The sequence below is a fragment of the Lynx canadensis genome, chromosome B2 (assembly GCF_007474595.2).
Source record: "Lynx canadensis isolate LIC74 chromosome B2, mLynCan4.pri.v2, whole genome shotgun sequence".
Classification (NCBI taxonomy): domain Eukaryota; kingdom Metazoa; phylum Chordata; class Mammalia; order Carnivora; family Felidae; genus Lynx; species Lynx canadensis.
This window is the reverse complement of record NC_044307.1, coordinates 58,145,636-58,161,616: the sequence shown is the minus strand read 5'-3', so window position 1 is coordinate 58,161,616 and position 15,981 is coordinate 58,145,636. Positions and strand designations below refer to the sequence as shown.

At 37.1% G+C, this 15,981-nt stretch overlaps 1 protein-coding gene and 1 pseudogene across 1 annotated transcript in view; one reads left to right on the top strand and one right to left on the bottom strand.

The window, feature by feature from the left end:
- Positions 1-15,981, top strand: part of EYS (eyes shut homolog) — a 1,650,074-nt gene that overhangs the window by 1,362,189 nt on the left and 271,904 nt on the right. The window lies entirely within an intron of this gene.
- Positions 3,371-3,896, bottom strand: LOC115514092 (annotated as a pseudogene).

The window sequence follows — 15,981 nt, the reverse complement described above, 5'->3', positions numbered from 1 at the left end:
TCCCTCAAATGAATAGTATTATTATTATGGTTTATCATCCATGTAAGTCTATTTCTTCTATTGCTGCCCTAGGACCAGAAAAATTGCTCACTATATTTTTTATTTTATAGCATCTCATTAAAAACACTTCATAAAAACTTTAATGAAGTTTTCTACAGATATTTCTTCTTCCAATTAAGTAAACTTATTTCCTCATGGTTTTGTTCTCTAAGCATTTAATTATTTTAGGCACTATTTTTTGGATGTCCTCCAAAGTTTTCCGCGGCTTTATCAGTTGAATTTTATAAGCTGACTCCTTTTTTTAATGGACAGGAAGATCAAAGACATCACATATATTTCTTCTCCATGTGAAATTTTCCTGTAGATTACTGACAGTATGTTTTCTAATCTATAGGCAGGTCTCAAATATCATATGTATCAGTTTACATTTATTAAGTTTCCACCATGGATATTGTTCAAAGAATATATTTGAGGGAGATAAAATATGTTTAGTGAAAGTAAAAAATCTTCTCTCCATTATTTCACCTCTCTTCCAACATTTCTCCATTACATTCGTGGTTTAGACACTGTCCATTTTTCTCTTTCTTGGAAAGATGCCAGACAAAGGCTGTTCACAGGGCTATATCATCACACAACATACATTCCAATGTGTCTTTAAAAATCTGTTTAGGGGTGCCTGGGTGGCGCAGTCGGTTAAGCGTCCGACTTCAGCCAGGTCACGATCTCGTGGTCCGTGAGTTCGAGCCCCGCGTCAGGCTCTGGGCTGATGGCTCAGAGCCTGGAGCCTGTTTCCGATTCTGTGTCTCCCTCTCTCTCTGCCCCTCCCCCGTTCATGCTCTGTCTCTCTCTGTCCCAAAAATAAATAAACGTTGAAAAAAAATAAAATAAAAATAAAAATAAAAATCTGTTTAAAAAGTTTTGGGAGCAACAAATATATATTTTGTATGAAGTTGGAGATGTTTCCAGCGGCCTATTCTGAAAGCCACTGCACTTTCCAGTGTTAATTGGGCAGTAGGGTGGCAGATTAATTCCTTGCTTGTTAAACTAATCTCCTTTTATAGTTTCATAGATGAGAAAGTGATAGGCTTGGACCAGGGACAGGACCTGTCTGGTATATGGTACAAAAAGCAGATGAGTAAGATCATGAAGTGGGCACACACACACACACACACACACACACACACGCACACACACACACACACAAATAAAACACAAAACAAACAAATAAACAAATAAAAAAACTGTAGTACAGAAAGCAGATATGTTATTTTGCCAGCAGAGGAAAAGGCTGTCCAGGTGATCATGAGATAGACATATCTGGTAAGTGTTAGGTGTACCCAACAAACAAGATTTTCTTTATAAGGATGTATTAGAAACTCCACCCACATAATAATGTCAATCTAGTTCATGTATTCATGCTCATTAATAGCTGTATAATAATAGTGTTTATTTTTCACCTATATGATGAGCACTATCTACAATAAATATTTTTACACACAATCTCATTGAATATTCACAATATCTTTAAGGGGTACTTTGGTAATACTCATTTAAGAGATGAGTAAAGTGAATCTTAAAGAGACTAATTAATTGTCTAAGGACATGTAGCTAGTAACTGAAGCATGGGTCCCAGATAGACAATTTCACTGTAGATTTCTTATAGTTAACTACAACACTACACAGCTCATTGTTGTTCAGATTTTTCTGCCTAAAATACTTCTAAAAGGAGACCATCTCAAATCAAAACATCTATAAGGAGTCCCTCCTTCATCATCTGTCATTTCAAGGACAGATTATGTGGCTTATAATCAAGGTCCTTTATCAGCTTATTACCTATACATTTATGCTCCTCTACTACCCAACGTGGACTATCCCATTCCACTGAGCCATGGTCCCAAATACAGTCCTCCCTTTTCCTACCACATTCATTTTAGCTAATGCTACAATTTCTCCCCTGAGAAACTGCTCATTTCTCCTAATTGTACATTATCCTTCCTACAAGCCTGTCTCCTCTAGAAGCTAGTCGAGATTGATCCTCTTCCTTACTCACAACTGCTAGCATGCTCATGTCTTATGATATTGTATACTGGCCTTTCAAATGAACAGTTACCTCATCTCCAAAGCCAAACAAGCATGTAAAGCTTGCGTATGTGACAAGTAGAAGAAAAACAATTAGATAGACTTCATCATGGAAATATTACTAATGGAGATCAGTTAAGTAGATGAAGGCCTTGGACACTTAGCTTCTTAGATTATTTAGAAGGTTTATTATTATTTATTTAGGTTTATTATTATTTATTATTATTTATTTAGATTATTTAACAGGTTTGACATAAGCAAATCCACAAGTAATAAAATGTTCGTATGAGAAATTAGAATGTAAGTCTTAATTGATTTAAGCCTAATGAGAACTCCAGAAGTTTTGTTCCAAAAAAAAAAAAAAAAAAAAAGAATGGCATTAGTAGACGGCCTTCAAGATTAGATGGAGAAGGTATTGATTCTCATTTTTTCTTTAAAAAAAATGTTTAAATGATGATATTAATAATAAAATACCAGTAATTAAGCACTTACTACCTTACATGCACACTTTTAAGCTCTTTACCTAGATTTAGTTACTTATTCCTAATGTCCAGCCAGGATGGTACTATTACACTCATTCTAAAGAAGAAACTTGGTACACAGAGCCTGAGGGTACTGTGAAACCACACAGTTTTTACTAAGAAAGTCTGATTCCAGACTCTAACGAGGCAATAAGTGTAGGAAAAATATTTCATACTTTGCATAATTCATGAAACCTTTCGGACATATTAAAAACTTTTTTTAAGCAAGAGGTTTATTTAAACAACAAGATGCTTGACTTGTAGTATTCATTTCTTTTAGAGTAATTTATACCTATTTAAAGTCAGACTGCCCTACATGTAACATCTACATACAAAAAAGTTATAAAATTGTCCTTGGTTTTACAATGATAAATGAAAAACATTAAAATTCTCCAGTTGAACAAGGTATGCAAGTATTTTTATGTTGTTCTTTTTTTGTTAAACAGTGAGAGCCAAATAACTAGAACATCAAGATGAGAGCTGAATGAGCATGCTTCTAATGGAGAAAGAGGGTATTTTCAGAGAACCAGTAGTTTCTCCATCCTGGCTCTACTTGATAATGGTCAAAACATACCATTGTACATTTAGTCCAAAAAAATGCAATATGCTTGTGTACATACACAACTACTTTATGTACAATAATTGAATGGGGAAGGGGGAAGTGAAAGAACAGAGAAAATTATAGTAGTCAGAAATTGCCGTTTTCTCATTGAGAATGTCTTCTTGGTCTGGAGGAACAGAGTGCTAGAGTAAAGTAGTAGGTTCCCTTTTTAGTAGATACCTCCTGTCTGTTGCTGGCACACATCAGTTGTGTCTTCATCTTCCCTCTCCAACTGTACAGGTGTGTCTGTTTCTTTTCTTTTTTTAAAATTTTTTTAATGTTTATTTTTGAGAGAGAGAGAGACAGAGCATGAGTGGGGGAGGGGCAGAGAGAGAGGGAGACACAGACTCGGAAGCAGGCTCCATGCTCCGAGGTGTCAGCACAGAGCCCAACGCAGGGCTTGAATCCACCGACCGTGAGATCATGACCTGAGCCGAAGTCGGGTGCTCAACCAACTGAGCCACCCAGGCGCCCCCACGTGTGTCTGTTTCATTGATTGGCTGCCCATCAGATCAGAATCTGATCTGCCTCTTTGACAAACCCTGTCTTTCCCAGTAGGCTTTCATTAGTTAAGCAAGTAGTGTATGCCTCTTAATCTTGCACTGCACCACAGAAGCATCCTCCCCGACCACCTTCAAATTAATATGATCCTTGTTCTCAGTCTTGAAGGAAGGCTTCAGCTTTTCATCAGCCATGGTGAGGGCATAAGTCTCCTCAGCTACCACTTCACAAAAGAGGTACCAGGTCCTCATGGAATGAGCACACAACACACACCAAAAACTCCCTAACTTTTCAATTCTAAAAGATGCTTCATCAAATTAGTGAACATAGCAGTTTTGAAAACTCCCCTGATAATTGTAAAAATTAAAAGTATACTAGTCTAAAACTTTCTTCATTTTCTATTTTCAATTTTGCCTTATGCAATTACCATTTTCTCTCAGGGAATTTCACAAAATAAAATTTAGTGAAAATTATGTTCTAATTGTGATGCTATATTGAAAGAAAAATAGAATCAGTATACCATCTGTCAATTCTGGATATAACAAAGGGGTAGATGGAATTATTTTTACTTAGCCTACATAAGTATGGTAAAGTTAAAGATATTTTAAAGATGGTTATGAATTATATGCTGCTATACTTACTGCAAGTCAAATTTTTAATGTATTTGCTATTATGAAGAAGCCATGGCATTCTGTTACTTAAAATTCATTAGGCTATAATTATTAGGTATTGTACAAAAAGCTTTTAGAAAGGATACTTTTATCTTTGAAAATTACTTAGGTCAATTATATTCTATCGTAGACACTTTTTTTTAAGTTCCTAAAAGCAGGAAAGTTCAACACAATTTCCTCCTGTCTAATAAGAGGAGGGATGTTATATTAGAATGAATATTTCTAATTAAAAGATTTACACAGACTAATATATTATTTTCCAGATTTTTCTCAAGCAAAAATATCGTAGTCTTTAGATATGCACTGTCTCTAGAATCACCAGTTTTGTTTAAAGGGATCTAAGACATTCATTTCATAGAATAGAACAGAAGAATATGAACTACAGTAATATTTATTATTTGAGAGAATGATTGCTTCAACATAGCATATGGGAGTTGATCAAAAATATGTCTCAGTGCTTATTAAATGAGTTTTCATTGCTGGATTTATTGCTAGATTCAGGAATCGGAAGAGTCATATTTTGATTATATGGGGTAGTTTTATTTTTTTTTTATTTTTTTTATATGAAGTTTATTGACAAATTGGTTTCCCTACAACACCCAGTGCTCATCCCAAAAGGTGCCCTCCTCAATACCCATCACCCACCCGCCCCTCCCTCCCACCCCCCATCAACCCTCAGTTTGTTCTCAGTTTTTAACAGTCTCTTATGCTTTGGCTCTCTCCCACTCTAACGTCCTTTTTTTTTTTTTTTTACCTTCCCCTCCCCCATGGGTTCCTGTTAAGTTTCTCAGGATCCACATAAGAGTGAAACCATATGGTATCTGTCTTTCTCTGTATGGCTTATTTCACTTAGCATCACACTCTCCAGTTCCATCCACGTTGCTACAAAAGGCCTATATGGGGTAGTTTTAATTGAACCATTGAAAAGATGTCAATTTTATTTCTAAAAGTTTACCTTAATGGTCCAAAATACGTAATTATACATCCTTACAAAAAATATATTTAATGCTTTCTAAATCATTCTGCTGTCAGCACTTCAAATCCTCTGTTCCTCTTTCTTTGCTCCTCCCTGCTCTCTCTCTCTCTCTGTCTCACTCTAAAATAAATAAACATTTAAAAAAAGAAATGAAAAAAAACATAATATAGTTCAACCTCTCATTTTTCTGCTGAGGAAGCTCTATGCCTAGGGGAAAAATGGACTTTCTTGGAGTCACATGACTGAAGGAAATATACCAAAGTTAAAACTAGAGTCCATGTTTGGCACTCTTTCTCTGGCACCCATCTCTATGTCTACTTTTATAGGTAAAATACTGCTACCTTACCTTTTTCCTTTATATTTTACTTCCTATTACATATGGAGAAAAGAGTTATCAGTTGTTTATCCATTATGGCAGACCCCAGAACTCTTTACCCTTTCCTTTGTGAAAGGAGCAAGAAATCCAAACCAAATGGCTCTTTTTTCTAAGCTTGACCTGAAGTACTTCTTTTTACAAGAACTATCATGCTCATTTCTCTGGTCATCATAAGTGAAAATTTGTGATCTTGACTAAGAATCGTAGATCTTAGAGATCTGTGGGCAAGTCTCTGCTTCTTACCTCGATGCATATGGATTCTCATCTACAGCCACACTGAACCTTGATGGTTTGACTAAATATTACAAACAATGAGAACTTATTATCCCAGAAAGCATTTTCTTCCATGTTTGCAGACTGTCTTGATGTTTGAGATTTACTTACTTTAAGTAAATATATTTCTCATGCAATTTTTCATGCATTGGCCCTCTATATGCTCTTTTAAGAAAAAGAAAAAGAAAAAGCATAAATCCATAAATCCATAAGTCTATTCGCTTTTCAACTTAATAGTAGTCCTTAAGTAGTTCCTTAACCATGGAGTCTAAGCTCTTTGTGAGCAGGACTATTTTTGTTTTTAATCACTATTTTTTCCCAGAGCTTAACTTTGAACTAGCATGTAGTATATATTCAGGAGATATTTTTCTAGTGAATGAAATAAGCTTATTTATCTTTGCTAATTCTTTTCTGCTGTAAGGTAAATATTTCCAGCCCTTAAACCATTCCCCAACTGATATGACTTGGGAGAGCCTCACTATCCTGATTATTCTCTACACACTTCATCATATCAGCTACCTTATAAGCTGTCACAGACAGTGGAACGCAGCATTCCCTATATAAGTGATCCAAATGCACTCAAAGAGGAATGAATCAGCTTTTCTCAGTTTTCAGACCATTCAGATTAGACCTTTAGTCAACTAAATCCTTAGGTCTTTTTTGCACAAAGTGCCTAAAATTATTTAAGTTGCTTAGTCACATTGTCAAAAGTTTACCACTCTTGTAATGCACAAACGTCCTCAAGAGATTTAACACATTAAGTTAGGTTCTCAATCATTCACAGCTTGTGGTCAATTTCTTCCATCAGATATAATTTTCTCCTAACCTCTAGCTGAGAGCAGCATGCTAAACAAATGGGAGTTTTCAGAGATGGGGTAGATAGCATGTAAATTGTGGCAGTGTCCAAAAAATCAAGTCTGAGTGAAACTCCAAGTCAAGGGGCCAAGGTAAATAGCAGTATTTGGAAATGCACAAGGAAGAGGGCCAGGGTGGGGGCCAAATACAACAAGGACATTTAGAATAACACTGGAACATTTTTTTTCTCTGTTCATGTATTTTCAGTATATATGATTCAGTAAATTTAATTAGGAGTGTTCTGTGGATCAGGTACTCTGATATCCTCTAATTATATAGGAGAAAAGGAATATGTGGTTTTACCATTGTAAATGTTTAGTCTACTATGGTGGAAAGGTAAGAAATAAGTAAACAAATATGTAGTTAGTAATTGTGATGTGTCCCAGATGAAATAGAGTGCAGAGATAGAGTATAATGGGATAAATGGGCCTCCTTTTTAAATAAAATGTTCAGAAGGAACTCTCCAAAGAGGATGATCAGAGATACATGGATGAGAAGAAGCCTGTCAATTGAAGAATGAGGGGATGTATTGTGGATATAAATATACATATAGAGGTGGATACGGATATAGATATAAATATACCTCAGTTACAGGAAGAAGTCTGGGTGAATAATGACTTCTGTAATGACATATTTTAAAAGGAGCTACCAAATTTGAGAAGCACTATATTTCCCCTAGTAAGATGTCAGAAGCTTACTACTTGCACATGTTCGGGAGAACAGCCTCCTCACAGATCTATCTGCTTGGTCTCAAATTGTCTATTTGAAGCATGTGCTGCTCTGTAAAGGAGTTGAAGCTTCTCCCAGCTGGGTACACTGGGGAAGACTTCCACAGATTTCTGCGTGTGAACCCACTTTTTAGCCTTTCATGCCTATTTTATCACCTCATTTCAATATCTTTCGATAAACTAGATTGTCCCTCTTTTGCCTCTTAAGCACACAGAAGAGCAGCACTCATGTTAGAACTTCAGTCAGTCAGATGGTGGCCTATCTGATCTCTCAGCCAACTGCCTCCTGAAAGTTTGCCTGAACATTCCCTTATGTTATATTTGACAGGTCACAAGTTGGGCTAGTACAAACTACATGTAGGTGATCTCTTCTACAACTCCATGAGACACACCCACCTATATATGCTTCTGAGGCTACAGAGACTATTTGCCTTGGCTTCCATACTGTTAGTTTCTAATGGATTTCAAAGTGATGTCTGAATTCAACCCAATGTGAATAAATTAATTTTCTATGATATGGTCAATACTCTGCTGTGTACTATGGAGTATAGAAGTGTTAATGACAAAAATACCATAAAAAAATATTCACTCTAGTTAGTGATAAACATGCTAAAGTGTTAGAGGTGAAATACACTGATTTCTGCAACTTATTTTGTAATATCTCACAAAAAAATTAAGGTAAAATGGTGGATGGATGGATGGATGGATGGGTGGGTGGGTGGATGGGTAGAGGAATATATATATGATAAAGCAAATATAGCAAAATGTTAATTGTAGGATCTAGGTGGGTATATGATGGTTCACACTGTTAAATTTCCTTAACTTTTTTAAGTTTATAACTTTTGATAATGAAATATTGGAGGAGAAGCCATCACTGTGTACCTGAATCTTACCATTCAGGTAGGAGTTAAACACCCACACATGAAATGATTGCTATACTGTTGAAGTGCTGATTGTAAGAGCAATAGGAATTCAGAGAGAAGTCAACATGGATTGGCATAAAAGGAAAGAGGACCACTTGAGACTTAAAGGTGTAGGATTTTGAAAGATGAAGTGGAAGATGGAGAGCATTTCAAGTGGAAGAAACAGCATGAGCAAACACATGTAGGATGGAACAGAAAAGCAGGTGTTCAAGAAAACAAAACAACTGAATCTGGTGGGGAATAGTCAAAAATAACTTTGGATACACATAGCAAAGCTAGAATATGGCAGGTCATGATAGGTAGAAAAAGACATCACCTCTTCTCTTAAGTAGTCAATAATATTTGGGCATAATAAGAGGAAATATAGTTCAGCTTTACAAACAGAATTTTCAGCCAATCTTATAAAAATTTACAAAGAAAGTTAAAAGGTGAACATAGGCGCTCAAATGAATGCTACAGACCCTACAGGTAATTATTACTCTGATAACACAAAATAATTGGATGAAAAACATTTGGGGCCACCTTTGTCAGCATGGTTTAATTGTACTAGGGAAACTAAGTCTCATGTCTGTACGGGACCATTCAAATCCTCCCTTTCCCAAGACAAAGAATTCTACCACATTAGCTTTTCCTGGACCAGTTCAGAATCAGCAAAAGCAACCTTGGCACTGTTCCCACCAGTGCATGCTAGTCCCCTCACCCAATCAGAGAGCAATGCTGGACCAAATGGAAATGACAGAATATATTGTAAAGGTATGGGGTAGCTCAAGAATTAAAATAAAGCTCAAGAACCAGTCTTAGCATAGAAACCAGGGTATGTACCAGGGATTCAGGTCACCCTCTTCAGGGTTCAATGTGGATAAATTCCAAGAGTTCTTATAACCATTTAAAATTCAAAATCAGGGGCACCTGGGTGGCTCAGTTGGTTAAACGCCAAACTTCAGCTCAGGTCATGATCTTATGGCTTGTGAGTTTGAGCCCCAAGTCTGTTTTAGGTTCTGTGTCTCCCTCTCTCTTTCTCTACCCCGGCCCTGTTCACACTCTGTCTCTCTCTGTCTCTCAAAAATGAATAAATGTTCAAAAAAAAAAGTTTTAATTCAAAATCAAGGTAGAATGCTTCTCAGGAAACCAGCTTATGTTGCCATCACCCCTAAGTCAGAGGAGGGGTAGTCACCACAAAGAGAGTCTCACCAAGTCTGTTTTCAGTGAGGACATGTAGTTTCTCCAAAAAAAGTGACTTAACCTTAAGAAATACACATGAAAAGGGAATAATAGTAGTATGCATGTCTTAGGATTGTGCAAGGACCAACTGAGATAAAAATAATAAAAAAGAATTCATGTAGTTTTACTGTATGGTAAACACTGTGCTAAAGATATCACAAATTTTAAATAATCTAACACTTATAACTTCTCTTTGAGATTTATGTAATCGTGCAGCTCATATTTCAAAATTTAATTCAAAATGGACAAGAAACACTTGGTTTGCCATGCATTTTTCTGTCTAGATTCTGAATGCTCATCAAGTGTGTATCTTTTGAAATACATCCACTTGAAAATCTGAGCCTTGTCTTCTCAGTTCTCATTTTTGTAAAGATTCTCTCATTTACCCTTTTCCCTGCAGAATGTTGATATCCTCAATTTTTGTGTTTTTGTTGTTTTAATATTGGTGTTCCAGGTGTTTTTCTTCCCTTGCCTAAAGATTCTCCTTACTGGGGCACCTAAATGGCTCATTTGGTTAAGCATCTGACTCTTGATCTGGGCTCAGATCATTATCTCACAATTTGTGAGATCAACCCTGCGACCTCTCTCTCCCTCTCTCTGAGCCCCTCCCCCACTCGTGTGCGCTCTCTCTCGCTCTCTCGCTCTCTCTCTCAAAATAAATAAACTTTAAAAAAAAGAAAAAGAAGAAAAGAAGACTATCCTTACTAACAATTTGGATCCCTTAGTGGAATAATTGAATTATTATTTCCCCCAAAATATTTCATCATAATATCATTCCTCCAATTTTGTACCTAATGACATACTTTAAAACTAGAGATGGGAATTGAAAATGCCTTTACCTGAGGAAATAGGTGCCTAAATGTAACACTTGGCTAATTTCAAATATAGAATAATGAGAAGGAAAAAAGCCATTAGGTGAGATGTCCTCAGTGCTGTGGTCAGGGCATCTAGTTAGGTGCCCCATGTTATCACTGACACCCAGCATGCATTGCTGCAAGAAAAAAGGAAATTTGCAGTGACTGGCAAGCTAAGCCTGACCTCTGCCCTACAACCTTCAAAGAGAATAGAAAATGTAAAGAGCCACGGAAATCATGACCTCTTGACAGACTATACCTCATTTGTGGTGTGAATCTGGGGGTTATAAATACAGAAACAATTTTTCAGGCAAAGAAAAATTGTAATGATTAAAAAATACATATACCACAATCGAATGCAAATGTCCATGTGTGACATGCTGACTTTATAGATGAAGTTTGTAAGGAGAAAAGGCAGGGCTTACAATTCACTTGTTCCTTGTTTTTAAGGAAGCTTAAGCAGTTTTTTGAAAGTACTACTCTCCCAAGAGGGGACTTTTCTTCCTGAGTAAAAGGAAAGGAAATAAGTTCTGCTGTTCTTCTGTTTGCAAAAAAAGAGATTAATATTTGAGCCCCTTTAAACTCAGATTCATACTTCAGAATTTAGATGGAAATGAGGGTAGGTACCAACTAGCATGTGTCCTCTTGCCTTGTTACAAGATGCTCATGGAGATGACTATTTTCTGTCTCTGGTGAATCCAAATGGATAGATTGATGTAGATAAAAAACAGATGAATGGATGGATTGATAGATAGATAAGCATTCTTAGAAGTTCTGAAATATCAAACCACATTTTAAAATTTTCTTTCCCTTAGATTCCTTTTATACTTCAGCTCTGAAATCTAGCCCTTCATATTGTCACTGTTTGCTGCTAGGCAGGCATGGAAAATTCAAGGCCCGATTTTCAACTTCAAGGAGCTAATGTTCTCAATTACATTTAAAATATCTAATATACATTACATATATGTGTATAGTACTAAATACATACAGTATTTAACTGTTGCTAATAACTTCTTTTGCCCAAACATTAAAAAAAGTTACTCTGAGTAAAAAACAGAAATTTAAAAATATTTACATGGGGGCTCCTGGGTGGCGCAGTCGGTTAAGCGTCCGACTTCAGCCAGGTCACGATCTCGCGGTCCGTGAGTTCGAGCCCCGCGTCGGGCTCTGGGCTGATGGCTCAGAGCCTGGAGCCTGTTTCCGATTCTGTGTCTCCCTCTCTCTCTGCCCCTCCCCCGTTCATGCTCTGTCTCTCTCTGTCCCAAAAATAAAATAAACGTTGAAAAAAAAAATATTTACATGTCAACAATCCTAAAATATTTACATTCACCATTTTAAAGTTTTCATGTAAAAGATTTTGCATTGTTAAAAAGTAAATATTAGGGCAGAACTTTTATTATCAGTTGGAGGCTAGATTACTATAACCTGGCTCTTGGCATTTTTTAGTCCATTTCAAAAATATTTTCAAATATCTATGGACAAAGAATGCTCACATAGTCAGAGATGATTTCATTGTGCCACCAGTAGCTGCTGGGCTAAAAATAATGTTGTTCCTATGAATACCCTATGTACTCACAGAGGGAGGTTGCTGAGTGAGGGAACTCCTCTTCCACTGGATTGATTCCAATGAAACATTTTCTGCCAAAGATCATTTCAATTTCCTATATACAATGTTCTACATACCGCTAATCCCTGTGGGATTTAAAGAGACTAAATTTAGTCTCAGCCACTTTATTGTACATTTTTCATGGGAACATCATTTGGCTTCTAGGATCTCCTATCTGGTCTAAACTGTTCACTTCTACCTTTTATTTTCTTGCTCATCTGGAAGCTAAATCAACAAAACAGCTTGGCGCACTAAATCATATGTTCTCACCATGGAGTTCTATCACATTTTTTAAAGTAAAAAGTCACTTGAAATAGTCTATATCAACAATAAAAAAAAAAGAAAAATAAGCATTTTTTCCCTAAAAGGAATAGAAGGAATGTGAAGTACTCAAAGAGATAAACGGTGAATGTCAAAAGACCAAAGGACCAATACATTTTCATAGCTACATTAACTAACAAATGAAGCTGCACAGAATTATTCAGCTAAAATTCAAGCTGAGTTGAACAATGCCAGGGTGCGGTCATTCACCTTACATGAATGTTTTGCCTTATAAGCGAACTTACATTCCACCTGAAGAGTTCCTTACTCTCTGCCATTTTGATATTAGCTTTCATTGCATTTCTAACCAGAAAGCCTTTGCCTTTAATCATCTTAAGGTAATATTGGTGGGCAGAAAGCCAGTAATGGAAGAAGTTTAGCATATCTGTATGTGAACAAAAAGCAGATCAAAATCATTTAACCAATGACCAAAGCTATTAATTAATGGAGATATTTTGAAGCATAGTTCCCATTCAGTGTAGGAACTATAATGGCAGCATAGAAGGAAAATAGAGAAGGTGTGCTTCACAAAAGCAAGTCTTTTTTGGCTGGAAAGGCCCTTGAAATTACCTGGAATCATAATTTTAAGAAAATGTAGGACTATGACATATATGCAGGGAAGGTTTCATAAATAATACTAACTGAACTTGTGCCTCATTAGCATAACTGATGAAACCACTCCTCAGGACCAGGGGCTACAGGGCAAGGTCTTCATTAAAAAGTTCTTTGTGTATGCCTGGAGTATAAAGTAACAATGAACAATAGGTTTGCTTTGTATTTCCCCCCTTTATATTGTAAGGGACATAATACTGGTGGAATATTAAAGCAATGTATTTTTATTTCCCCTTTAAGTCTCTTAGTCATTCATCTCTGATGCTGAGGCTTCTTGCCCAATGAAAAAGAATAAACAGCTTTGGCCTCCAACTTCTTTGACTCTGTAGCAAAACAGTCTTGGAAGGAGAGAAAGGAGACTTTCAAACTCCTTCAGACTCTGTTAACATATCAAGTGCCAGGCCTATCAGGGTAGATCTTAGATTTTTACTGTATGCTTAAGGTAGAGAGAATTCAAGACATAGCAGAAAGAGAAAGCCTACGGCTGTGTGGACATAATAAGGTATGGAGTAGATCGGTGAAGTGATTCCCAGGGTCTTCTGCTTCCCCACAGCCTCAGAGACAAGTCCATTACTTGAGTATGGGAGATGGTACTATAGAAGCAGTCAAAAAATGAGGAACTAGAGGTTAATGGGCATCTTTATGACAGAGTTTCTAGGCATCCAAGAAAACTCCAACTTTGAACTCAGTTTCAGATCCAGTATGGTATAGGTGGGATGTCACTGAGGTAATGGTTGGGAGATGGCTAATGAAGTAAACAGGAAGCAGCAGTCCTGGCTCCTCATGACCTGTATGTGGCATACAAACAATCCAGATGTTCCCATGTTCCTCAGGAAGGCACTCAGTGAATATCCATTCTAGAGCTATGATAATTCCCAAATGCTACATATCTATACATAGAGTACTAAGCTATACAGCAGTGCATTTTTTATTGTACACAAAGGCTGCACCAGTTACACTCCTTCTAGCAGTGTCAGTTTTTTCCACAGCCTCACCAGCACTAGATGTTTGCAGTATTTTTAATTTGCTAAATTATTAAGTAGAAATGCTATTTTGTCACTATCTTTGAAGATTTCTATTTAGCATGTAGGTCATAGGCCTTTCTTAGGCTAATTAAAAAAAAAAATGCTTATGTGACTCAGGGAACTCAGATGGCAGCACAGGATGCCCCTGAACTTCCTTCTTCCCATGCTATGAATATACAGCTACATGAAGCAATTCCTGCCGAAAGAAATGCAGAAACTAGCTGAGCGACTCCTACATGTCCACGAATGCATTGAAATGCATAAGAAAAGCCAAGACACAACCTATACATAAACCACACCTCTGGCATAGCACCATAAAATCAGAAAGGAACCCTCAATTCCCAACTTCTCACTGAAAAGCTGAAGATTTGGAAATCACATCTAGTACCCCAAGTTTTAAGGCTCCCATCATCAAATGGTCCCCCAAAACATCTAATTCTAAAAGCCAGAGAGACTTGTGTCTACAAGACACAACAGGACTATAGAAAACAAAGGACTTCTTAATGGCATATGAGCACTTGCCCCAACTGCTAACCCCCTAGGACTCAGTGCAGAGGAAGTGAGAAAAAATAACTGTCTTCCAGTCTTCCCTGAAAGGGGTTTGACTGTATACTTTACTAGCAGCTACCTGAGGGCCCAGCTTCCATTTTGTACACATCTAGGGCTGGCTGTGATCCTTCACAGAGTCCAAAGGGTCTGAAGGGCATATTTCTTTAGGGTTTATTTACTTATTTTGAGAGAGGGACAGAGAGAGTGAGCAGGCAGGGAAGAGGCATAGAAAGAGGGAGAGAGCATCCCAAGGAAGCTCCACACTGTCAGCATGGAGCCTGACATGGGGCTCAAACTCACAAACATTGAGATCGTGACCTGAGCCGACTGAGCTACCCACACGCCTCCTGAAGGGCATTTCTTTTCCTGGTGTACTCCAACAATAAAACCACATTGCCACTATCTCTTTGGAAGAAGTTTGTACACATGCTGTTACCACATTTTACAGCTGCTGACTAAGGAACAGACACCCAAATCATATTGTTTTGGTAGTCAGTGGGTCCTGCATTCACAAGTCCCAGAGAACTATAGTGATTTTTTAAAAAGTACAAGAGCACTTCCCTGTGACTGTACACTCAAGCTCAGCACAGAGGGAGAAGATTAAAACACCCATCCCTTAGTTTTTCCCTAGAAGGGGCTTAATTACCTAATTTTGCAGCTGCTGTCTGGCTTCTAATCAGCCTGCAGTTACTTGCCAACTGTGATCCTTCCCTTGGGACACTGATGAGCCTTGGCACAACCTTAACTACTAGGAGCCACTAAGAATAAAGAAGGTGGCTTGGACAATCACAAGAGTTTGAGAGACAACCAGAAACTCAGGCCAGGTTTATTGACAGGCTTCATCTCTTACATAAGACCACTCTTTGAAGACTGGCAGTGGTGACTGTCTTATCTAATGCACAGAAACCAACACAAACAGTCAAGAAAATGAAAAAATGGGGAACTGTTCCAAACAAAAGAGTAATATAAATCAGAAACTAATCTTAATGAAACAGAAATAAGTGATTGACTTAATAGAGTTCAAAATAACAGTTATAAATGTGCTCACTGAGGTCAGGAGGGTAATGCAGGAACAAAGTGTAAATTTCCACAAAGATATAGAAAAACATTTTTAAAAAGAACCAAACAGAAATCACAGAGCTAAACAATACAATTACTGAACTGGAAACTAGTAGAAAATAACTGAACTAGAAGTAGAAGAAAGAATCAGTCAACTCAATTGGAATTAATCCAATCAGAGGAGAGAAAAAAAAAAAGTTATGAAAAAGAGTGAAGATAACTTAAGCAAA